The following is a 25,528-nucleotide window of genomic DNA, read 5'->3' as shown; positions in this document are numbered from 1 at the left end:
CTGACCTGTGCATCAAACACTTTATGGACCATTTCACTTTTATTGTGACTATTTTCAGGTAAAAGGAATGATGAAAAATTCTGATTCTGTTCCCTTCAACCTCTAATAAAGGGGATTGATATTGTTCATAAGGTCTCACCACTTAAACTTAGTGATATGTAGATGAGTAGCTGGACTATAAGTTTTTTCACTGTTTCTCTTTGTGTTGATGAAGTTCCTCGTGTTCAAAATATGTCAGTCCTGTGGATAAGCTAAATAATGTTAAGCTTGTAGACTTTCCAAGTTAGGAAGCTCATTGCAAGTGTGTTATTGTTGGTATGGAATATTGTATTGTACAACGTATTTTCAGGGCTGAGACATAATGCACGTATGAGGATCATTGACACTACCTAAGAGATAACAAAAAGTATATGATAAAGATGGCAGATAGGGACAAAGATTTTAAGTTATATTTGGAATAAAGTGGGCTGGGAGCTGGTGTGAATAAGGGGTTAAAGGCAGTTCCAAACAAAAGAATTAGATCCCCTGTCCAAATCCAGCTGGTTACACTGGCTGTGCTGCAATGCCAGACTTGTCTTGTTTCTAATAATACCTGTGGAGACTGTTTGGCATTTTTTATGCTTTACTGCAGTACTAAAAAAATAAATAAAAATTAGTACACTGTGTCAGAATTTTAAAGGACTTGTGAGAACAGCTTATATCCATTGCTCCTTAGAAGTCTGGTATAATTCAGACTCAGAAATAATATGATTCAGTGACTAACTATACTCAGTAGATATACAGATGAATGTAAAATTTGGAATGACATTTATTTAGATTGTCTCTTTTTTGCAGTTCATTTTAAGAGTAAATATTTAGTATTTTTATTAAGCTATTGCTACTGAAGTTGTTTATTGCTGCTTTTCAACTATTGTTTTGTGAATAAATGGCATCTTAGACACTGCTGTGGCGGGACTGTTTAGATAGTGGTGTTAAGGCCAGGTTTAAACTTTAAAACTGAACTTTATTAAGCTCCTCCTTAGCAACACACCTCATGGTGTTTCCATCTTTCCTCTTAATGCTTGATGTTTTTTTGCTATTTCTTCCCTTTTCAAAAGAAGGACCTTAAAATTGGCTTCCTATACTGTTTCTCTTGGTTTTGTTTTGCCAGTACTCCTTCTCATTTATTAGTCAGGACATATATTTGTAGTCCCTTGCATTTCTCTTACTCTTTGTTTTCCAACTTTCTGTTGTTTGGATGCCTGCCATGTACACCACCTTTGCCTTTTGGTGGTCATGCTGCTCACATACATCTGTAAAATGCTGATTTATGTGTGTCACGGGGCTCTGCTTCTTCTACAAGGTAATAAGGTGATAACATAATGTATTTACCAAATGCTAGTTACTGTACAGCTAGTGTGATAAGCCAATATTTGAATCACTGAGTGTGACAGGTACACTCCCACTGCCCCGAACATCGGGGCTTTTAACACGCGCCTCATTTTCGCGCCTTTTGCGCTCTGCCGTGCCCCAGGCACGTGCACCCTTCAGCAGGGTGAGCAGGAGGGGCGGGGCCTCTCGGTCGCCAGGCGGGGTCCGCAGCCAATGAGGCGCCTGGGCTCGGAGAAGCTTCCGGATCGTGACCAATGATGCCCACAGCTCAGACCCGACCCAGGGTATAAATGGGGCGCTGCCGCAGAGCCCCTTGGAGTGGTCTTCTCAGAGCAGTGGGCTTGTACGTGCAAAGCCTCTCCCCTCGGGTTGGGGCGCCGCCTGAGGAAACTTCCCGGGATTGAGTGCCCGCACCTCCTTCGGGTGAGTGATTGTCTTTTGCATATCCTTCAGTGAGCGGTTACATCCTCTGGGTACCCACGGGAGGGAGAGAGTTTCCCCACTTTGTGAGAGCGTGTGCGCACTTTGGATCGTCGTTGTGCGTATTGCCGTGTAGTAACAATACCCTGCCTGCCTGACACCTTGAACCAGTTATGTGTTAAATGTTATGGGAGTGTGGATTAATTTCAGTTTACCCCTGTTTCTCATTGGTTTCTGTTGTGCCGTTTTGGTTGTTTTGTGCAATAAAATTGTTTTTGTCCTTCGTTTTGGTTAGTCTTAGTGTACCTCTGTGATGCTAAGTCACTGAATAAACAGAGATAAACAATGGCCATTTGCTGCAATTAAAAAGTGTCACTATTTGCTGTAGTGGTAATTTGGCTTCTGACAGCATGGAGATGGCTGCATATAAATATTGTTGTATTATTTTTCTAAATATTTTATAAAACAAAACTTGAAGTGTTTTTAGCCCCTTATCTTTTATTTGCATTTTTAATACAAATATGTTTCAGCAGATTTGTTCATACTTACTTGATGAGGTCCTAACCATCAGAAAGGACATTTCAGTAAAATATTGAAAACTATTTGTTTATATCTCTTTTATGGTTATTATGAAGTCACTAGAACTTCCCTAGTTAGTAGTTCTAAATGGTACATCTGCATTCCCAAACTCATGTAATGCATAATGAAAATGGATAAATAAATTAGTGATAAATTCCCTAGCAATATCATAACAGTAGCAAGTCAGAGAAAAATCTCTATCGTTAGCTTGCATTCAAGACCGCTAGTCATTTGAAAAAAAAAAAAAAAACTGTGTTCCATTTACTTTGAAGCTGTATTGAACAGGCTGAGAACACACTGGCAAGCTTAATTAATGCCCTGTGTCATGAAGTATGACAAACAAACATTTACAGTATGTAGAACCTATATGACCTTAAGTTTTCACTATAAATAGGTACCTTACACAGTATTTTTTAAAAGTCTTATTAAAAACACAATGAATGCACCTCAGTGGGGTATGCTGGTATTATCTTAATTCATTGCTAAATATAATTTCAGAGTAATAGAATATTCTGAACAGTTTCCAGATGATGGGGGGCGTGTGTGTATTCCTCTGTGTGTGTGTGTGTGAATTCATGAATGTTTAGGTAAAGGATAATTATTCCAGTAGATCTGATTCTGAAAAGTATGGAGTCTCTTTGCATCCCTGATTTCAGTGAGAAAAGAACCTTTTTCACCTGAGAGGAGATGCTGAGCACCTTGCCAGAATAAGGCATCATATGTAACACTGCAGAAAGAAGATTGCTCTCTATTGGAGGAATCACATATTTTGTTTGCTGCAGAAGTAAAACCTAAAGATTTCTGATATCTGTAGGGTAAAGTTCTGGGTTAGACATTGGAGGTCTGTACTTGGTTCCAGACCAGAACCTCAGAATTGCTCTTTCTACGTATTTCCTAATTGAGGCAATAGTGCCTAGTGCAGTTTTCGCTGTGTTCTCCAGGTTATCCTGCAACAGCTGAAGGTAGAAGCTTTCAATTTGACTCCTGCTTAAACTGTAAGGAAGCACAGAAACAATTATTTCATATAGTTGCTGTATGATATTTTTTGTGTTTTTAAAAAAGTGTTTAGGAGGTCCACATACTCATTTTAATTAGAGATTACTCCAAGTCCTGAGATAATATTTAATATATTATATATGTTGATAGTTCAAATGGTATAAAATAATAACTACTTTGTTGTATTTCATATGCCTTTTAGGGCAGCTAATTTAAGATAAAACTCAAATAAATGAATAAATGACAATATCCTAACTTTGCTGTTATTTACAAGTATTACTTGCACAGTATGAGTGTGCTAGGAGTGTGTGCCTGGGCAATTCCCCACAACTTGCAATGAATAAATAGACTAATGTAAGAAATTACTTTCTCTGCCATGAAAATTTGGGGAAACTTCAATAAAAGTCATAAATTTTAACTTTCTGAAGTGGTGTTTAAGCAAAGGTTGCTTTGAGCATTCCTTGGTTATGAATTGGTGTAGCTGCTATCTGAGCTGGAGGATAGCTTAGACCATCATAGAGATCTTTTAACAGGTAAACTTTTTCCTCACTAATTGTCACATTCAACAAAATGTATCTATGTAGTAGAAAGTTAATCTTTGGTTTCTAAGGCTGACTTAAGTGAAAACCAACAACACTCACTGATAAACTATTCTGACTGAGGAGCTACTAGGACTGAATCTGACAGAAGTCTGGAAAATATCAAGATGGTTATTAGAATTTAAAATGCTTTCTCATTCCAGTTTCCTGTTCTCAAAGCTTGTGTTGAATATGTCCCCTTGTCATGGTTTAATGCCAGCTGGCAACTAAGCACCTCGCAGCCACTCGCTCACTGCCCCCTGGTGGGATGGGGGAGACAATCAGAAAGGTAAGAGTGAGAAAACTCGTGGGTTGAGATAAAGAGAGTTTAATACATAAAGCAAAAGCTGTGTGTGCAAGCAAAGCAGAACAAGGAATCCATTCACTGCTTCCCATCAGCAGGCAGGTGTTCAGCCATCTCCAGGAAAGCAGGATTCCATCACATGTAATGGTTACTTGGGAAGACAAATACCATCGCTCTGAACATCTCCCCCTTCCTTCTTCTTCCTCCAGCTTTATATGCTGAGCATGATGTCATAGGGTATGGTATATCCCTTTGGTCAGTTGGGGTCAACTGTCCCAGCTGTGTCCCCTCCCAACTTCTTCTGCACCCCCAGCGTGCTCACTGGTGGGTTGGCGTGAGAAGCAGAAAAGGCTTTGACTCTGTGTAAGCACTGCTCAGCAGTAATGAAAACATCCCTGTATTATCAAGACTGTTTTCAGCACAAATCCAGAACACAGCCCCATACTAGTTTCTGTGAAGAAAATTAACTCTATCCCAGCCAAAACCAGCACAACCCTAAAACTAAGAATCGTAGAATCATTTAGGTTGGAAAAACCTCTTAAGATCATCGAGTCCAACCGTTAAAATATCAGTGTTGTAAGGTATACGTCTATGTGTGTACTTTAAGATCACAAAAGTCCTAATGAAGATAACAGGGTAACCCATGCATACAGGTAACCACTTACACAAACTTTTACAAGACTGGTTCTTATTAGAAACCAAATACGCACAGAGAAGTAAATACAAAAGAAAAATTAAATTCATGGGCATTCTAAGCACCCTTGTATATTATAACTTGTGTGTAAAAACAACTGAACCTCATCAAGCTCAAAGAATGAGTGCTAGCAATTTTAATGCAGTTGTTACAAAATACTCAATATACTTTGAGCAAAATGTGCTCCATAAAACTTAATCGCAGTAGATTCCCAATGTTCTTAATACTATGGGGCTCATTAGCAGTGGATTCAAGATTTATCTGCTAGAAGTATTTCAAAGTACAAAAATTATAATCAAGTATATCACCTGGAAAATAGATAAATCTAAAGAAATTTCATTTTTGCCTTAGTTTCGGAATGCCAAGTGTTTCACAGGACTCTTGTTTTAAATTTTTCCTTTGCATTTGTATTAACAAAAGCATACTTGAAGAAAATTTAGTGTTCATAGGAAGCTCATATTGACTGGTTTCTGTGTAGCCAAATATAAGCCCCAGAGTAATTTGTACTGCTTAAATAAGAGATTATTTTGACAATGTTCTGAATCGAAGTAAAAATATACTGGATCACCTAGTCTGATAGAAAATTTGGCTAAGGATTAAAGATCAGAGACTATGGAAGATCTATGGAGTCTGAAAGTCTGTATGACTTTGTATGCATCAGCTTTCTATGGGCAGAATGCACAGTGAAGACAAGAAGCCTGTGCGTGTTTTATCATGAGTGAAGTCAACCAAACTTTTCACAGCACATAGGTGCTTGTGAAAGGAAGCACACTAGCATAGTAATGTGAAATCCTTGCTAAAATATAATGTAAATTACAATTGTAAATGATTGAATGTAAAGAAAATTACTAGGAGGAGATGCCTAAAAATGTAAAAAGAATAGTTATTATTCTGTTGCTATTCCAGGTATTAATTTACAGTACTGCACTACTTGAAGACAATGCTTTCTTCTATACAGCTTTGTTTTCCCCAACTCCATTGAAACAAATCCTTGAGCATCTGTTGCCTCCCATTGTGCTTAATTCTGAGAATGCTTTTTCTTATGAATGGCTTTTTTGATAAATATAATTATATTTCAAATTTAAAAATACACCTGTGTTTATGCACATGGATGCATGAACACAAATATAAACGACAGGTAACCAACTCTTGTAACTGTAGTCCTTTAAAAGGTAAGCATACAGTCTCAGCTATTTGTCTGAATTTTGTATATAACCAATGGAGAAACAAGAATTCTTCTTCCTCAGACCAGTGTCTGAAAAAATTGGGACAAACTTTTCTGGACAAACCGTTCTGGGACAAACCTTCTCTTTCTGACCATTTATTGTTGTGACCTAATCCTACCTTTGAGTAAATGTCTAACCTTAGATGATAGCCTGGATTTAGATCAGTTGAACACGCTTTGAATCTCTACCTTGAGCTGGAACTAGCAGGGAAAGAGAGGGAATAAATCTTGATTGAAAGGAACAATTTTTATTGTGAAAGTCATTTCCAATGTGATTTGTTCCAAAGGCCAAAGTGAATTAAATGGATCTTTCCTTGCAGTTTTGACAGCTGAACTGAGAACTGTATAAAATATACTATAATCCTACAGTTTGATTTTGCTGATGCATCATAAAAATCAGCTCTGAAAGGAAAAATCAATTCTGAGAGGAAAATCTAATTGCATGTCCTCAGAGGAAAGAATGCATTTTCCAAGAATTTGAAAATTTCCCTCAAATTTAGGCAAAATGTGGACAGACACATACAAAAATTTACATGTATTTCAATGTAATAATTTGACATTTTGGGACACAGGTTTTTTTGTCTTACTACATACCTTTGCTCTTTTTTACTCTCACGTGTTTAATTTCCATTCTGCCATTTTGATTTTTCTTTCTAGAATGTTTTCTGTACTTTTTCATCTTTCTCTTATTTCCTACTTCCTTTGCCACAATTTTCCTTTCTCCTCTACTTCTGCTGAAGTCTTCATTCTTCCCTAGCCTTTCTCTTCAATCCAGTGCTTCCCATTTTCTCATGTATGACTGTCTCTTTCCCATTTCATCTCTTCCTTGAGATAAAGGCAACTAAAAGACTAGAAAGGAAAGTCCTATTTAACTAATTTGTTATCATTCTATGATAGGGTCACCCGCCTAGTGGATGAAGGGAAGGTGATGGATGTAGTTTTTCTGTATTTTAGTAAGGCTTTTGATACTGTCCCTCACAGCATCCTTCTGGACAAACTGTCCTGCTGTGGAATGAGCAGGTTTATGGTGTGCTGAATGAAGAACTGGCTGAAAGGCAGAGCTCAAAGGGTTGTAGTGAATGGGGATACATCTGGCTGGTGACCAGCCACCAGCAGTGCTCCTCAGAGTTAAATTCTAGGGCCAGTTCTGTTCAATATTTTTATCAGTGATCTGGAGGCTGGAGTTGAATGCACTATTAGCAAGTTTGCTGATAGTACCAAACTGGGAGGTGCTGTTGACTCTCTTGAGGGACAGGAGGCCTTGCAGAGGGATCTAGATTGGAGCATTGGGCTGTGATTAATGGGATAAAACCTAACAAGTCGAAATGCCAGATTCTGCACCTATGACAGAGTAATGCTGGGCACAAGTAAACTGGGAGAGGAGTGGCTGGAGAGCAGCCCTGCAGAAAGGGATCTGGGGGTGCTGGTTGATATCAGACTCAATATGAGTCAGAAGTGTGCCCTGGCAGCCAAGAGGGCAAACTGCATCCTGGGCTGCATCAAACACAGTATAACCAGCCCATCAAAAGAAGTGATTATCCTGCTGTATCAAGTACTGGTGTGGCCTCACCTTGAGTACTGTGTGCAGTTCTGGGCCCCACAATTTAGGAAGGATGTGAAGGTCCTTGAATGCATCCAGAGGAGGGCAGCAAAGCTGGTGAAAGGGCTGTAAGGAATGTCCTATGAGGAGTGGCTAAGGACTTTGGGCTTATCTAGTTTGGAGAAAAGGAGGCTGAGGGGTGACCTCATTGCTCTCTATAGTTCCTGAGGAGGGAAAGTGGAGAAGGAGGTGCTGATCTCTTCTTCCTGGTATCCAGTGATAGGACATGTGCGAATGGTTCAAAGCTGCACCAGGGGCGGTTTAGACTGGATATTAGGAGTTACTTTTTTTACCAAGAGGGTGGTCAAGCACTGAAACAGGCTTCCTAGGCAGGTGGTTGATGCCCCATGCCTGTCAGTGTTTCAGAGGTATTTGGACAATGTCCTTAGGCTTTAACTTTTGGTCAGCCCTGAGTTGGTCAGGCAGATGGACAAGATGATCCTTGCAGGTCCCTTCCAACTGAAATAGTCTATGCTATGCTATTCTAAATTTGATGACAGACTATTAAACCCTCTTCTAATGCAAGACTCTTGAAGCATGAAGTCTCAACTAAACTGAATCTCTAAGACTGTAGTTTTGCATTCAGTGGAATTATGGCTTCAGCTATTTTGAACATCTCTTATCCTTATTTTCCATTTCAGCTACTTTGTCAATCCCTTATCGTGGTCTGCCATGTCATAATAAGCATTAGATCACGGAATTGTTTGAAAACTAACTCAGGAAAGAAAGGAAAAAATGTTAATTTTTCAGGTGGATCAGTTCCAATTGATGTTCTTGCTCAGCCATACAGATTCATCTCCTTTTGGAACAACAAAGAAACTTTAAGCTGCCATTTTTTTCTAACCTAAAGGAATACATACTCAGCTTTTGTAAGTTTTAAATTTTCACGCTGCTTTCACTTTTTGGAAAATTCTTTGAGATGGAAAGAATGGGCAAGGTATTTTCACATTTAAGTGACCTTTCTTGATAAAATTAAAAATGTTTAATTCACTATTTGACAGTCAATATATGATACTTAATGATTTTCTTTCTTTTTTCCTGCTTTATGATTCTCTTTCTTTTTTCCTGCTTGACTGTGAAATTTTTTTATAAATTAGTACTATACCCAAATAAGCTGTCATCAAATCTTTATTGCAATTTAACTCTTAAATCATGCACTGTCAAACTTCAGAAGATTCAAGTTTGATAATTAAAAAAATCCTGTCAGAAAAAAATCCTGAATATTTGGAAAGAAAAATAAATACGTTTCACAATAAAATGTCAATCTCTCATATTAATTTCTGACATCTGTTAAAAAAATCTACAACTTTAAAATTGTCATATGACATTTAAAAGCAAATTTTTAATATCTAAAGGACATTTTAAGTTGCTTAAAACTTCAAGTTTTAAAGACAATTGTTTTATTGGAGCTTTCCTCAACAGTTCCAAGCACAAAGGATTGGCAACGAAGAAATATCCTTTGTAATTCTCAATCTTTTTGCATATAAGGAAAATTAATTGAAACTTTTAGCTAGTATTCAGTGTCAAATAATGCCATGACTACTTTAATTTACTGCATTATACAGTATCTCAGATATTGTTTATAGCAAATACTCTCCTTTTCCAGTATTTTGCACACTGGTATGTCCCATGGAATCATGGAATGATTGAGGTTGGAAGTGACCTCTGGAGGTCCCTCAGGAAAGAGTGTTGAAAGCCTTCCTGAAGTCCAGGTAGACAGAATTCACTGCTTTCTCCTTGTCTACCAAGCCAGTCACTTCATCTTAGAAGTTTATCAGGTTGGTCAAGCAAGACTTCCCTTTTATGAGTACATGTCAGCTACTCCTGATCCCCTTCTTGTCCTTCATGTGCCTGGAAATGGTTTCCATGATTAGCTGCTCCATAACCTTCCCAGGGATCGAGGTGAGGCTGACAGGCCTGTAGTTCCCTGGATCCTCCTTCTTGAAGATAGGAGTGACTTTTGCTTTCCTCCAGTCTTCAGACTCTTCTTCCAGTTGCCACGATCGATCGAGGATTATGGAGAGTGGCCTTACAATGACATCAGCCAGGTTCCCTCAGTGCTCATGGTTGCATCTTGTCAAGGCCCACAGACTTATCTATGTCCACTTTGCTTAAGTATTCCCTGACCTGATCCTCTTCCACCAAGGCTATGCCTTCCTGAGTCTCCAGGGCATTGGATTCTTGAAGACAAATCTTACTAGTAAAGACTAAGGCAAAGAAGTCATTCAATACCTCAGCCTTTTCCATGTCCTGCCTTCCTAAGGCCACTGCCCCATTCAGCAGCAGGCTCACATTTTCCTGGTCTACCTTTTGCTGCTTATGCGCTTCTAGAAACCATTCTTGATGTCCTGCTTTAATGTTTTCATTATCAGCTGCAAATTTATGATCCATTAGAAAAAATCAAACTGTATGATGATAGTAAAGTTTTTGCACTTTTTAGTGTTCTATCAGGAGTATCTTGAAACTAACAGTAAAAAGTAACTTTCTCCTTTTACTTGCTGCATAACAACTAATGATCCTTAATGTTTTGATATCTCAATGGTGTGAAGCCACAGAGAAACAGGATTTCATTTCAGAGTCCGTCATCTATATTTCAGCTGAAAGAACAGGTAAGATAGCTCTAGCAGTTCACTAATGTTTACCATACCCAAACTGATCAGATTAGTTTTAAGTCAGTTCTGGAAAACATTGCAACAGTATCTAAGTAATCTGTGAGTGACCAGAAGTAATTATGTGATACGCTTTTTTTGGTTCTGGTGCAAGTATTTGTTATCTGTATTTTTGAATTTCCTCACATCAAAGCCTTAAGAGTTTAGTTTTAAAAAGGCTAAGCTAGAGTTATTTCCTTGCTATTTCTGAAAAATGGGCATAACACTTTTTTTCTTGCCATTGGGAAAGTCTACCATGACCTCTCAAAGATGACAGAGTAGCCTAGTAATAAAATTGATCAGTTCCCTTGGTACCCTTAGTACCAGTCCCGTGGACCTGTGCCTATCCAGTTTGCTCAAGTTATCCCTGATTTCATCTTCCTGTATCATGAATAGTACTGTAATCCTTCAGACTCTGCCACTAGGCAACATAAACCTGGAACACTTGAATGCAAACATTGCCACCAAAGACAAAAGCAAAGGTGGCACTGGTTACCTCACCCTTTTGTGGGTCTGTTGTCATGGGTTCTCCCACCTCTTTTTGCATGAGAATATAATTTTCCTTAGGTTTACTTTTGCTTCAGCTGTAAATGTAGAAGCCTTCTTTTGGCCCTTTGCATATCTTCATTTCTAAGTCCAGCTGAGCTTTGGCTTTATTACATTTCTGAATGTCTGGGTAATGTTTCTGTGTTCTTCCTGTGCTCATTGAACATTTTCTGTAAAAGTACCGATGCCTGCATTTGCTGCTCACTTAATCATTAGTTAATATTGCCAGATCTTTTCTTTTTGAATGCCATTTCCTTACTTGGATCCAAATACAAATGTGGAGATTATGGTAATGTGTAAAGTGTCTTAAGCCCATGCAGTATTTTCAGTTTTAAACAACACAAAAGAAGTTTCCTTTTATGTTTTCTATTTTGTGGTTTTTTTTCTGACTCAAAGGTTGGCTGCCTACAGGCATAATATACTGAAAATAAGATTTAATTAACAGCAACATTATTTAATGTTTCTCTGTGAAAGCGTGTTTGATTTTTTACCTTCTTATTCACTTGACAAGCAAATGAAATAAGGAATATTTCTTAAAATAAGGGATAGGTAATACTTTTCAGGGATGACTCAAAGTAAGAATTGATTTTTTTATAATAAACCATAGGTATGCTCCCTGCCACCCAAATTTGTTCTAAATCCTTCTAGACAACTATGTCCATCTTCCACTGGCTTTACATGTATCTGCTTCTCCTAGGCATAGCTGTTCTTTCTCACATCCATTAGTTTTGGCTGTGTTTTCTGTCTGTTCACTAGCTCCTGCCATTCTTCTCATTCTTTCACTTACAGGTGCAATTCTGCAGTCTTACACATCTGTAGTATTGTTCCCTATCTCACACCAGATGAATAGATGGTAAAAGATGAAGAATCTCCCTCACACAGAAAGAATCACTGTTGCCTGTCACAAAGACAGGAGAGGAGCCAAGAGTTTGGATCAGAAATTGCTACTTGCATCACCTTTCCTTCCCTCATTGCAGTGACAATAGGAGTAACAGTATTTAGAAAATCTATTTTCCGAGGGTGGCGATCAAAGCATTTGCCATTGCAGAGAGAATACAATGATGCTTAGAAAAGTGAAATCCTGGTGGTTTCCTATTTGAGAATACCTAATGTTGGCTATGCCATGATAATAATTTATTTTAAAGACAGCAATTTAGACAATAGGTACAGAGGACCTCACCTTCCTTTGAAACTGTAATTAAGTTTTATGGTGAGGCACTTAAGGAGATTCCTTCTGAGAGTATTTGAGTACATTTAGAGAAAACACAGCCTTTAGAGATTCTGGAGCACCAAAGTGACAGAGCTGCTTTTTGAAATATTGTTGGAACAGCTGGTTATACTAGCACAAATAAAGTGTAATATTCTTGCAATTAAATATGTGCAAGCACAGTTTTAAAGGTCAGCTTCCTTTCATATATGGGATTGAGTTCTGAATGCATTTATGTATGCATTTTAAAGCAAACACATTGCCCTCAAGCCTCAGCCATGTATTTACCTTCAGGATTAAGTGTTTCATAAAATAAACATTATTTATATGCCTAATATATCAGATATTAATTCAGATGTGTCTTGTGCATCAATTTGCAAATGTAATTAGTGGTCATTTCAACCCAACAGCTCAGCTCTAATTATAATCATTTATCCTCTTAACTGTGGACACTGATCTTATGCTCATGTCCATGTTGAAACTCTTAAGAAATTATAACTGTAATAAAAAGTGTGGCTGATAAAACTGTTTTGAAAGCAACCTTTGAATAAGAGGTATGTTTTGACAGTAGTATCACCTGCTTCAGGTCACTCTTTAGTCTATCTAAATCAATCATCTGGACTGAATATATTTTTTATGTAAGCACATCAGATTGTATGTCTACTTTTTAACACTTAAGATTCTTCAAGACAAAATTTTTGATTTAATCAACTTTAAAAAAACATCTGCCTTAATTTAGGTTATTCCTGTCCCCCCCTTGATATCCCTTTTCCTCTCCGCATGAAAACAAGCATAATAGATTAAGGCAAGATCTGCTGATTCAAGGATTCAGTTTTATGAGGAAAGGCAATTGTGAAGCTTTGGTGTAAGAAGAAAAGGGAAATTGAGAAGTTTCCCATCAGAGATCTGATATGCAATTATAATGTATGAGGTATGGCAAAGATACTTTACAGGACATCAGGAATCTGAGAGGACCTCTAAGCAGCTTCTCTCCCGCTTGTCCTTCAAAGCCATTTGGCTAGAGCTTCACTATTAGATATTGCAATCCTCTAGAAAGAGGGAAGAGCTGGTTTCCCGTTCGTAGACAATACTTTTCAGTCATACAATTGGCCATTCATGTCAGTGGCAATGGTTTGAGCCTGCGTATAATGCTCACTTTGAAGTGTTCTTAGCTTTTACCCCATTTTTTTTTTCTATCAATCATCTGAGTCAAAAATACATGTATTAGCTAGTTGATAAACAGGAATCTATTGAATCTATTTGCTGTCATCTTCATTTCTTTGTTTAGTGCATACTTGGACAAATGTTGAAAATAATTAAAAAAAAAATCTCATGGTCTTTTTTTTTAAATGTAGTAGGTATTACTTATGTGTGCATGTATGCGAATAGTTTAACATGTATGCCTTTGATTTAATATGAAAATGCTTGGTTAGTCAAACGAGTCACATACAGTGTAAATTAAACTTCATAAATATAAAATTACCCACAAGTAATTACCACATATTAAACACTAGGAGCCTGATTTTGGTCCCTTACATCTCAAAACTGTAGAAGTTTTCAATGTTCAAGAAAATCAGTGAGAGCTTGAACATTTAAATGAACAGATTCAGGAAGGTCATATCTACATGTTGTATGAAACTATACATTTGCTAAGGCAGATATATAAGAATTATGCCTTTTAAAAAAAAAAATCATTATTATACAGAAAAGAAAGGAGTCATGAAGTGAAGGCTAACTTTCCCATTACCTGTTAGAAAGGTTAAAACTTCTTCGTTTTCCCAAACAAGTTATTTCTTTATTTCTGCTACACAGAATTGACATTCCTTTCAAAGGTTTTGGATTTTTATTCTTTTTTTTGGAAATATAAAAAAAAATGTATTAGCTGTATTTTTATTTCAGAAAGATTAAAAATACTGTTGCTATGTTTTAATATAAACCTTCATTTAAAGAAGAAAACCACAGAAAACATTATTTTAGAAAAAGAACTTTTTTCTGAAACTGGAAATTCTATTTAAGAAAGATGAACTAGAACAACATTGAGTAATACTTTTCCCAACATATCAAGAAACAGTTTTCAGAAATCATGGCTGTCTCTATCACAGCTTGCTGGTAAAATTCCCCAGTGTAGATGACAGTTAACATACAGATTCTAACTATGGGGAAATAATTTCAATCATCTTACTTTGATGATTTTTAATAAAATCTTTAGGGATGTAAAAAGATCCTTAGCTCAGTAAAATATTTGTACTACCAAGGATAGAATCATAGAATCATTTAGGTTGGAAAAGACCTTACCTTAAGATCATTGAGTCCAACTGTTAACCTAGCACTGCTGAGTCCACCACTAAACCATGTCCCTAAGCACCACATTTACCCTTCTTTTAAATACCTCGAGGGATGGGGACTCAGCCACTTCCCTGGGCAGCCTGTTCCAGTGCCTGGTTACCCTTTCAGAGAAGAAGTTTTTCCTAATATCCAACCTAAAGCTCCCCTGATGCAACTTGAGGCCATTTCCTCTTGTCCTATCACTTGTTACTTGGGAGAAGAGACTAACCCCCACCTTGCTACAACCTCCTTTCCGGTAGTTGTAGAGAGTGATAAGGTCTCCACTTGTCACCCTCCACCTGGGGAGGAGGGGGGAGGAGTGACTAAGATTTGCAAATCCTCTCAGTGTGGATTAAGGTGGGCCAACACTCAAGGTCTGTACACAAACACCAGCTTTAATAGAAAGCTTCTATGGAGACAAATATTGAGTACAAATATTCGATACCTGCCAACCCTCTCACAGTTATATCCACCCCAGCTATGCAGCTTTATGGAAAGTCAAGGTAGGCCATGCAGTACTTGACTACAATTTAACAACTTTAACAACTTAATTACCTTAGGAAAAGTGAAAGAGAAGGAAAAGAGAATCACCAGTCCTGGATCCAATGTTGGTCCTGCCAACAAGGGTATGCGGTGAGGAAAAAAGGAGAAGAGTGAGGAGAAGGTTCTTCTAGAGATGTTGATTCTGTGCAGGGTGCTCAGTGAGAATAATTGCACAAATCACACGTGCGCAAGCCTGAACACAGGCACAAGCACACAAACTACAGCACATTTATCAGGCTACATGATTCGTATAAACCTACCTAAATTTACACTTACTGGTTAGTGATTAACATTTCATATACTGTTGGTTTACTGTATTTAATTTAGCCTCACTTGCTATGTAAATTAGCATGCATGCTACTTTCAGGTGTGGGGGGTCAAGTTTTTTCGGTCCTGAATTGAGTCAGTGGTCGTGATCTCCCCTCGCTGCATTTACCTTTCACCTACTTTCTGCAGTTTTATCTTCTCTGGCCACCGTCCAGTCTTTGGTGCCAAGATGTTCACTTTTGTCGGCTTGTTAGCTCTTCTTTGAAGTTAGAGCCGTTAGTTTTCTACAGTTTGTTATCTTTTAGCTCCCTCCCAAATTCCTTTCCCAAGGCACAAGTGGTTAGTAGTTTTGCTAATTGGAAAATTACATCAGTGACCAGTCAAACCAAGAGGAGCGATACCAGGACTGTCCCCCAGGCAGTAGGTGTGGGGAGGAATAAGATGCTTCACAGACCATGGGGAATGGGGTCGAGGCAAGGCTGCCCTGTCCCCACAGGGCTTCCTCACCCTCAGGCCAGGTACTGTCCGGGCCTGGGTCCTAGTGACCGTCGCTTTTCATTGTGGTTTTAGCACCCAGGCTGTTTGAGACATCTTGTTGGTTTGCACTAGCGGTTCTCTACACCCCTGAGCATCCTCTTCTCCACACTAAATAACCCCAGTTCTCTCAGCCGCTCCTCAGAAGACTTGTGCTCTAGACCCTTCACCAGCTTTGTTGCCCTTCTCTGGACACACTCCAGCACCTCAATATCCTTCTTGGAGTGAGGGGCCCAAAACTGAACACACAATATTCAAGTCATGGCCTCACCAGTGCCAAGTATAGGGGGATGATCACTTTCTTAGCCCTGCTGGCCACACTATTTCTGATACAACTGAGGATGCTATTGACCTTCTTGGCCACCTGGGCACACTGCTGGCTTATATTCAGCTGGCTGTCAACCAACACCCCAATGTCATTTTCTGCCAGGCAGCTCTCCAGCCACTCTTCCCCAAGCCTGTGGCGTTGCATGTGGTTGTTGTGACCCAAGTGCAGGACCCGGCACTTAGCTTTGTTGAATCTCATCCAGTTGGCCTTGGCCCATTGATCCAGCCTGTCCAGATGCCTCTGTAGGGCCTTCCTACCCTCCAGCAGATCAACACTCATGCCCAACTTGGTGTCATCTGCAACCTTACTGAGGGTGCACTTGATCCCGTCATCCAGACCATTGATCAAGATCTTAAACAGGACTGGCCCTAATTCTGAGCCCTGGGGAACACCACTTGTGACCGCCTGCCAAGTGGATTTAACTGCATTCATTACAACTCTCTGGGCCCAGCCATCCAGTGAGTTTTTTACCCAGTGAAGCATATGCCCGTCCAAGCTATGAGCAGCCAGTTTCTCTAGCAGAATGCTGTGGGAAACGATGTCAAAGGCTTTACTAAAGTCCAAGCAGACAACATGCATAGCCTTTCCCTCATCCACTAAGCAGGTCACCTTACCATAGAAGGAGATCAGGTCAGTCAAGCAGGACCTGCCTTTCATAAACCCATGCTGACTGGGCCTGATCCCCTGGTTGTCCTGTACATGCCGTGTGATGGCAGAAGTCCTAAATAAATAATTAGCATATTCAATAAAAATGAGTTAAATAGTAACAAAATGTAGTATGTTTTTATGTACTTTAGGAATTCCAAGTTGCTCAACGTGCTCTTCTGAGCTTTGAGGAGAGAATTTTTTTAATGGTAAATGATATCACCAAGAAAGAGTCTGCAGGGATCTTTATAATAAATATCTTGATTCTTTCATTTGCTCTATTTCCAGTGCATGCTGGGATGCCTAACTGGGTGAAATCAAGTTATAGATTATCTATTTACTGCCACATTGTTCCAGAAGAAATGAACTTGAAAACAAATACGCTGGACACTCCTAATAACTTCTGAACAAAATGTATTTCTGTGTAAGCCAAGAAATGACAATAAAATTTTTAAATTTGAAAACTTTCCACAAAAAAATATGTAATGCTTCCACCTTGTGAAGACCCATTTTAATTAGCAGGGAAGAGAGAGCCTGCAAAACATAAACCTCAACCTATTTAGGGACAAGACTAAAATAAGTGTCTGCTTTTGGTACTTCCATTTAATCTCAAGTTAATTGTTTTCATACTTCTTTTCATCAGCAGCTCTTTTATTCCTTATTTATTAAGGCAAGAACTTCCAGTGAACTCAAGAAAATTTGTTTGAAGGAGAAGCACAGGACTGGAACTTAGGTGTTTGGACTCCTATTTTAAAATATACCCATGTTATGCCTTTTTGGGACCAACCACAAACAGGACGTGCACATGTAGATCTCAGTTGATTTCATTTATCCTTCAAACAGTCTCCATGGGAACATGCTAACTTGTTAAATGATAAGCCAGTGTACTGCACATTATTCTATTCTTTCCACATCCCTATTGATAGTAAGTTGGAAAAGAACTGATCATTACTTTAAATCTTAAGCATCTTGCCATTTACTGCTAAATTTAGGGTTTTAATGTAAAAATGTATCCTTTCATTGTGTTCTAATGCACAGGGAGCACAAGAGCCAGTAAAGATATTCATGCCGTATCTGTGATAAGAAATAAGTGCATGTAGGTTTATTTCAATGTTGATTAAGAAATTATTCTAGTATTTACTAAGTATCTTAATACAATTGATTATTAAAAATCCAGGAGACTAAACAGAGAAGGGCATTTTTGTAATTTCATCATGATGAACATGAAACACTTGGTGGTTAAGAGCAGCTTTTGCTCTTTAGATATTTCTTCCACCCTTCTGCCACCTAAGGCTCCTTTCACTGGGTACACTTGAATTTAGGGCCGTAAAATGTGTTTGTATCCAGACTGTGCTGTTAGGCTGTAAACTTATTTGCATATGGATGTGTTAATTAGTTTATTTGTGTGTGTGTATGTGTGTTTGTAGAATATTATTATATAGTATATACTAGTACACAGGGCTAAAAAAAAATTGGTTTAAAATTTAAAAGCATCCTTACAGAATGTATTTCACTCACAAATACAAATTAATTCAGATGCTGTGCATGCTATAATCCACACTGTCATTCAGGATTATAGGGGCCAATAGACCAACTATGTCCTGAGGGTGTGGACTGGGACAGATCACTCAATTTACAGAGCTTTGGCAAAAGTTGAACAGCTGGTGCTGAAATTCTTTGTTGGAGAAATGACCAACCCACCAGAGACTATAGATTTAAGCCAAGATTGATGGTTAAACCTTGCAAATAAAATCCTCTTTCAAATGTGTTCTGACTGATTATAAAGCTAATTTAAAGGCATCACTCCACAGCACTTTCTTAGAACAAGATAGTCATTAAACTTCTGGTGTTAAACAAATTCTCTCTGAGGCCTGTTGCTAGTAGTAAATACATTAGTGTTTTCATTTGCAGATTATTTTTAAAAGATCTCTGTTGACCAGTTTCTTTTCATTAAAATATTCACTAGGATGAACTTAGATTTTCAATAATTACTTTCACATACTTAGCACAACAGAGGGTAAGATTTTTTTTTCCCCTTTGGGCACTCAGCAAAAACTATCTGCTAGCTCAGCAAGTTTCTAAACTAAAGGTTTGATTATGTCATAAAGAAAGTTCTTTTATAGAAGAGGATGTGATTTTCAGTTCAGTTGAACTTGGTTTACAGCTGAAATGGGATTTGAAAAGAACCAGAAATATCAGATCAGGCCTGAGAGAGTGGAGGTAGTAAATGAGCATGGCACAAGAATATTTCACTGAAGTAGAGAAATGAGGGCATCTGAAACAATGGGGTAGCACACAAAGCTGGGTTTTTTTTTTAAGGAATGAGGAAAGGAGACAATTTTGGATGAAAAAATAACAGGTAGATATAAGAATAACAGGAGAAAAGGAGGGATTTCTGAAAAGGAAGAGAAATGTGCTGTATGGCAAGCCAGGAAAAGCCAGGAGTAAAGTCCTCCAAAAATATGCAGAATTTTAAGCAATGTAAAGAAGCACCTTTTATCCTTCTGGACCAGGAGTCTTGTGAGATACTAGATGTTTAAGTACCTATACATAGAAAAAAACATAGGCTCCTACAGTCAGTGTAGTGTGTGTGTATGGTTATGTGTTTGTAAGCAAAATTATCTCATAAATTCCATCAATAATACAGTGTTGCATTATCTTCTTGACATAAGCAGGAAGTCGCATTTATCAGCTTGCTTATTATCTTTTTCTCTTTTTCTATTATTTTTTCTTAGTCTCTGAATATGAGTGTGGAAGGAGTATTTGCTTGTTACAGATAGTTGGGCTGGGTGGACATATTCTTCCTCATAGTCAAAAGTAAGTTGAGGAAATTAAAAAAAGAAACTTAGAAAGAAGATTGAAGAATAGAGATGATTGGAAAGCTCCCAGTGAGATTAATAGCTATTTGAAATGTTGAATTGTAAAATCTTAAATCTTTGTAAAGCAGGGTTGATGGCAGCAATACTTTGTTCTGGGTGAAACTTAAAGAAGAAATTAAACAATGTTTTTCCACAGAATGTTTTTAAAATAATGATTTCCATTTCACTCAAATTGAAACTCTGTCAGCAACAGAATTTTCTGAAAAAAAACCCCAAAGAAGTCTGAGTTGTAACTAGGCCTATAGAAGATTGTGGAAGGTAGGATATGGAACCTGAATGTTTAGATTCCATGACCTTCTTAAGTGAGAGAGTAAGAAAGATTTTTAGAGAACAGGCTTTAAAGCCTCAAAGTATTAAATAAAGTGATTTATTATTGCTAAAAAAACTTTGAAGGGAAAAAAATCCCAACCTATCTGGAAGGTGGCAGGGGAGGGAAGGTGAAAAGAGATCCTTGAAAGTTTGTGTTTAAGAGATATGGCATCCTTGTGAGTAGACCAATGACTCTGCTTTATTTCAAGTTTTTGGTGTGTGGATTCTACATAAAACTCTGGCCTGTTGTTTAATCTCAATAATTTTTAAGGTATCTAGATAGGTTTCTTTAGTTCATTATTGTCAGTTCTTGTAGCCTACATCCTATATTGCAGCCTTTATCATATATTCCTTTATTGGTATGAGTGGCTTCTCTGAGTCCATTTCAGAACCTGAAGATCTGAAAAGATCTTTTGCTGCAGCTCGTTTTGAAGTTATTCTCCCTAAATAGAATTAACGCAGTTCCCTTATTCTTGTTTCAGAATATATGTTTCCAGCTTGCAGAATACTTTGCACTCTCCACTATATATTCTTTAAAGTAATTACATCTGATAAATGATAAATTGACAGTTACGACCTCTACCCTTAAAAATAAGCTATACTTATAGTGGGTAAAGGAAGCTTTGACTTCAAACCCATACTGACTACATTGACATTGAGGGAAATTAAGGATTCCTTATCTCGAATAGTATCTACTTCACTGCTGTGGGATGAATCTACAGACAAATGGTAATTGTTACCAAAAGTATAACTAGGATCACAGAACCATTTCTCACTGGCAAATTTCTTGCTGCAATTGTTAGCTACAAACTTGCACACAAATAGCTTGAGAGTTATCTGGAGAGACAACAGAGTTTGTATTACTCTTGAGCATTAAAGCAGCCTTATTAAGAAACAGGTTTGTTGCTTTTTCTCCAAAAAGAAGTAATAGGGATCCATTTATACACTTACTCCTCCTCTAAGGTAAATTTACTGTGGAATCAGATCATATCAAACCCAAAAAATAGAGTACTTCATCTGAGTTACCACTACAAAAAATGTACCTTATGAACGAACCATCAAAACCCATGAATGTTATATGAGATTGTCCTCAATCCAATATACTGCATTCAACGCACAAAAGGGACTTTTAGAAACAAAGTGGGTGAAACCAAGCAGCTAAGCACCTGAAAAAATTGCTACAGAGAAAATGTTTATCCTTTTTATTTCAAACTAGATATGTAATATATAGTTGTTACCTGTTTTCTGTATGATTTCAAGAATAAAACAATTCAAATATGTCAGTAATTTTCGTTCCTTTATATGCAGTTTTCTTTCCTTTCCTATCTTACATGGGATAAGAGCTCAAACATAGAGGATTTTAGAGTGCTGATGCTCAGCATTCCCCAAAGACCAATTTGTATGAGTGTTAGACAGTGATGAGGGATACTGCAAGGACAAGACTATGTTTAGGCATATGCTTAAGACAGTTCTTCAATTTGGTGGATAAACTGCAACACCAGACACAGCCTTTAAATATAATCCTTTGTGCTGTCCAAGAAAGGGGCATCTGTTGTCTGTGAAGTATTATGAGACATCTGTGGCTACTGATGTGTGTTTCAAAAATAAGACTAATTTCTGCTCAACAGAGCCACAGAAACTCAGTTTCATGAATCAAATCAGAGTCTACTGTAAAAATACCAGCAAAGACATACGTTTACAAGTTTGACTTTGGGCCAAAACATAGAATCATCAGAAAGTTGAAAAATCTAGTTTTACATCCATCTCTTTAGCAAAATTAACACCACCTTCAACTAAGTGCAGCATAAAATTTTCAAAATTGAAAAATACCTCTAAAGAAATATCCAGACATCCATGAGATAAAACAAGACTCTGATATTTAATACTGAAGTTTAATATGTACTTCTGTCTATGAAGACCCTTATGCATAAAGGAAACTTAAGAAGGATTATGGTGTTTAGAAAGTAAGCCTGCATTATGCTGTAGAATTAACATTTCTGATGTCTTTTAAAATAAATTATATGCTGTGCGGAAACTGACAAAATTAGAGCTGATGATTAATGATTAGTTTTCAAGTATCCTCAAACCTGCAACTTCTCCTGACCTTATGGTTTTGTTAAATTACTCCTCTTCTTGGAAGCAGCTTAAGATCCATGATGTTGCTTTGTAGTGCTACAAAGATAAAGCCAGGCAGAAAAAAAAATATTCTGAATTATTTCCCTTACTTTATTAAATATTAAAAAACTATATTATGCTATCTGAATGAAATTGTAGCTTCACTGAAGGCATTCATAAAACAAATGAAAAGATGGAATTACTCAGAAAAGAAAGAGATATGCTATTCTAATTTCCACCAATGCACATGTTAATTCTCTAGAAGGCTGCTTCATTGGTTTGTTTTGGAGAAAGAAATTCCCTTTTTTTCTGTAGAATACCTAATGAAATACTGGTTTCACCATTGTTTCTCACGAACATAACTAACAATGTGAAGATTTATATTAAACACGTATACCCACATGCTACACACACACACACATGTATTCCATGGGCTATAGAATTTGAATTATGATTTCTAGAAGAGAAGCAGAAGAATCTTTTGTTATACTGCAAGAGGATGTACACTTTAACTTGAACAGGTATACTCTATCTGCCAACCAACCATTTCTGTTGTTGAGTACAACAGAGGCTTAGAGCCATGTCTTTTACTGATGGCCATATCTGGCAGTACCCTTACTTCACTTGATCGTTTTAGCTTTACCTACAGTCGTCCTGAATAAGTCAGCTTAAAGAAAATTTTTATAGTCCTCAGAAATCCATCCTGCCAAGCTGATTAGTGAATTGATTAGGACTTCAGGTATTCTGAACACAGACTGCCTAAGTCCCAGTACTCCTGTAGAAGCCAGCACTGAGGCAAGCCAATGTTCTTCTAGGAAGAATCCAAACCACTCTCTCTAGTGATTTTGTTATGTTATTGCAAGGGGAAGTGTACTGGTTCTGGCTGGGATGGAGTTAGATTTTTCATAGCAGCCCCTATGGTTCTGTGTTTTGGATTTGTGAGTAAATCAGTTATAACGCACCAGTGTTTTGGCTATTGCTGAGCAGTGCTTGCACAACATCGAGGTTTTCTCTTTTTCCCACTCTGACTGCCCAGTGAGTACGCTAGGAGTATGAAAGCAGTTGGGAGTGGACACAGCCAGGACAGCCGACCTGAACTGACCAAAAGGGTATTCTATATCATATGATACCATGCTCAGCAATAAGACTTCAGGAAAAGGAGGAGGAAGCAAGCATGTTTATGGTCATGGTATTTGCCTTCCCAGGTGACCACTGTGTATGCTGGGGTCTTGCTTTCTAGGAAGTACCTAGTTGTCTGCATGCCCATGGGAAGGGGTATAAAGATTCCTCTTTTTGCTATGCTTGTACATGCAGCTTTGCTTTGCTTATTAAACTGGTTTTTTTTTTTTTCTTGACCAAGGTATTTTCTTGCTTTTGCCTTTCTGATTCTCTCCCCCATCCCACTGTGGGGGAAGTGAGTGAGCAGCTGGGTGTATGCATAGTTGCACCCACCACAGCAAGGCAAGACAGGACAGTATGGAAATAGTTAGGACAGTTATGCTTGCCAGTGACCCTTTACATTTCTGGAATGTGCCTTCCTGAGAATGCTCTAAAACACAAGTCATATTCCCAAGTCATTTTCCTTGGGCATAGGAGCTGCTCCACTCTAAACACCACCTTTAGTAATCTTCTGTGATTCAACAGTGCATGGCATCCAAATACGGTGTCAAACCTAGCTTTGGGACTCTACTTAAACTGCAGAGATAGACTTAGAATGACATTTTATGTAGCTACAATAGAATTGGATATATTTACTTTCTCTGAATCGCTTTCATGTTGTATACAGTCTAATTAAACATTCTTCATGCAAGCTGTTTGTAAATGATTTACAGTTTGACCTGGCAAGCTCTGTTGTGACCTATAATGTTAAATTACTTTTCAGTCCTCTTGTTGTTAATAAAGTGATAATAATGATAATAATAATAGCAAAAATAATATTCAGAGGAGTATAAAGAATTTTTATCTGTAGATCTCTCTGCACTTTGCACGTGTGGTAAGAACCTAATAATTGTGTTGTACCTCAATATCCCCTTTGTAAAGTGGAAAGTATTTAATGTTTATCCTTCACATTCTCTCTCCATGTTATTATTTCTGCTCTGTGGGGTTTTATAGTATGTTAAATTGTGTTGATGTAATGAGACACACTCATACTGTGCTCATGATTATATCAGTAGGGCACAGTATCCCTCTTTGTAGCAAGAGTCAAATCATGCCATTGCTGAAGTGCCTTATTTAGTTTCCTGTGCTTTGTTATTCTAAATGTGATTCACATACAATAGTTAAATATCTTTCATTTACTAGGTACACAAGTATAACTTGAGTGTTAAAATATAGTAATTAATTCAAGTTACCTGGAAATTACTTTTATTCATTCATATCAAATCCTATTTTTACAAATTCTGCTTGTTCTCACTTCAGCTACACTCGGTAGGACTCACAATCCAAGGATTAATACAGGATTATGTACATTTTTTTCAGAGTTAGAAATTACATTTAAGGAAGAAACAGTAGTAGGTGAATCACCTTTAACTTTTATGGTGTGAAAGAAATTGAAATAAAATGTACATCTTCAGACTCTGATATACATTTTATTAAGTAGAATTGTTTTGCGTTTGTACAATACTTTGCAAAATAACTGTAATTAGAACTTCTGGACACTTAGACTTAACACTCAATAATACATAAATATTTATATATATGTAAGTGGTTATATATATTTGTACGTACATATATATCTTATATATGTATACATATACATGCATGCATATATGTAATTATGTTCATCGTTATTTTCAGCTCATTCTATGAGCTATGTGTGTTTTAGTTTCTAATCCAAGAAAATGCTTATGTACGTGTTTAGCTCTACTGCAAGTTAAGACAATGCTTAAATATATGCTTAGCTTTGAAGCAGTTATGGACTCACTGAATTCAAACAAATATTTTTTAATTTATAAAGGAAGATGAAAAGATCTAGTGCACCTCAGAATGAAGTAGTTAATTTCATTTGAGAGACAGCACAAATATCACCAATTAACCTTATTTTTTTTTCTATTAAAACAATTGCTACTACTTGTATTCATAAAAGCATGGCATGAAAGTATAACAAGACGTTACACCTTATAGATATAACTAGAAAAAATCCAAAGTAAAACTTTTTTCACCCTTCAGCCTTAATCCAGATATCTAGTATATGCTATTCCTAGCTGCTGAGTGTCATGTATTTCTATATGTATGATGAATTATTGCTACCAGAGTATTTTCTGGATTTCTTATAAGTTTCTTTGGAAAGCACTGTACACAGGTCAAAGCCACTGAATTGATAGGAAAACCTAAATGATTTAAAAATGGTGGATATAAAAGGGAAAAATACTGACATTAGGTAAAAGATGGATGGCAGTAGTGATGTAACACTATT

Source organism: Nipponia nippon, unplaced genomic scaffold (genome assembly GCF_047370975.1).
Source record: "Nipponia nippon isolate SJK-2023a ecotype South Korea unplaced genomic scaffold, ASM4737097v1 scaffold_6, whole genome shotgun sequence".
NCBI lineage: Eukaryota > Metazoa > Chordata > Aves > Pelecaniformes > Threskiornithidae > Nipponia > Nipponia nippon.
The sequence above is the reverse complement of the archived record's forward strand: the minus strand, read 5'-3'. Positions refer to the sequence as shown.